Source organism: Pan troglodytes, chromosome 9 (assembly GCF_028858775.2).
Source record: "Pan troglodytes isolate AG18354 chromosome 9, NHGRI_mPanTro3-v2.0_pri, whole genome shotgun sequence".
Lineage (NCBI taxonomy): Eukaryota > Metazoa > Chordata > Mammalia > Primates > Hominidae > Pan > Pan troglodytes.
Genome location: NC_072407.2, coordinates 63,203,923 through 63,205,521, shown reverse-complemented (window position 1 = coordinate 63,205,521; position 1,599 = coordinate 63,203,923).

Below are 1,599 nucleotides of genomic sequence, written 5' to 3'. Positions count from 1 at the left end.
CTCTGCTTTCTCACCATCCTCTTGGCCTGGCTTCTCTAACATGTTAAAAACTTACAGTGGCTCACAACTGTAATCCCAGGACTTTGGGAGGCCGAAGCAGGTGGATCATGAGGTCAGGAGTTTGAGACTAGCCTGACCAACATGGTGAAATCCCATCTCTACTGAAAATACAAAAATTAGCCAGGCGTGATGGCACGCGCTTGTAATCCCAGCTACTCAGAAGGCTGAGGCAGGAGAATTGCTTGAACTCAGGAAGTGGAGGTTGCAGTGAGCCGAGATTGTGCCACTGCACGGCAGCCTGGGCAACAGAGCAAGACTTCGTCTCAAAACAAACATACAAACAAACAACAACAACAAAAAATCCCTCGCTTTTTTGCTGGTATCTATAGCGCTTTTTTTGCTGGTATCTATAGCTTTTGTGAGACTCAGTTTATTTAGCTTTCGCTTTCCTGATATTATTATTCTTACAAATTTTGCCTTGGGACACTCTTTCCATTCATTGATTCAGGCAATACTTATTGAGCACCTACTATTTGCCAAGTACTGGGAAGCCATTGAGAATAAAACAGTGAAGAGTTAGAAAGGGTTTCTGATCTGATGGAGGGCCTATTCTACTGGTGCTAACTGAACAAGTAATATGTGCTCTGAAGACATTAAAATAAGACAATGTGATGGGGGATGCTGAGAATCCAGTAGGAAACTACTTAGATGGGAAAATCAGGGAAGGTCCCTACAAAGGAGACATATATGCTGAAACCTCAATAAAGAGAAGCAGCCAGCCATGCAAGGATATGGAGGGAGAGCAGTTATGGCAGAGGGGTCAGCAAAGACAAAGGCCCTGAGGCAGGGAGGAGCTTAGCATGGAAGGGGAACCTGGGAGGCCGGCTGGCTGGACTTGAGTGAACATGGGGCTGAGATGAGATCAGAGGAGAGCAGAGGCCAGATTCCCCGGGCTCCTAGGTCAGGGTGGGGCTGGTGCTTAGGAGTTCTGAGGCTGACTCTGATTTAGTCTGAGGTCGGTGTCCCTCTCAATCCCGACTCACTTGTGGTCCTCTATGGCCCGCAGGCTTGTTGAAAGTGCCCCACTTCCTTCCTCACAGCAGCCTCTGTGCAATCCGAATTGCGCTTTGAATTTCCCTGCCACTCAGGAGCCCGGGGCAGGGCTTCACCCCTAGTTCTGTTACCAGGAACCAGTCTTTCTCCACCTTCCTGCCCTAGCCCCACTGGGTCTGTCTCTGCATCTGTGAAATGGCTGAGTGTGACCAAATGATGCAGGTAGCCTTTCCACTTCTTTCTACCCGTGGCGCCTCGGGTGGAGGCGTGGAGTTTGATTGGAAGAGGGTAAAGCAAAAGTGGAATCCTGGCGAGAAATGAAACTGAAAGAAAAAATTCCTCCTGGAATTTTTTGGCTCTAAGGAGGCCAGCAGCGGGGGTTTGGGGTAGGAGGCAGGGGTAGAGAAGGAGGGAGGTTTTTAGAAAGCTGACCGGGCAGGAGCCCTGTGACCCAGGCTTTCACTTCTCCTAAACACCCAGTTGCGCCATGTGATGCAGGCAGGGGACTGCGGATAGGGCCTGTGAAAGGGGAAGCGAGGGGAGCCC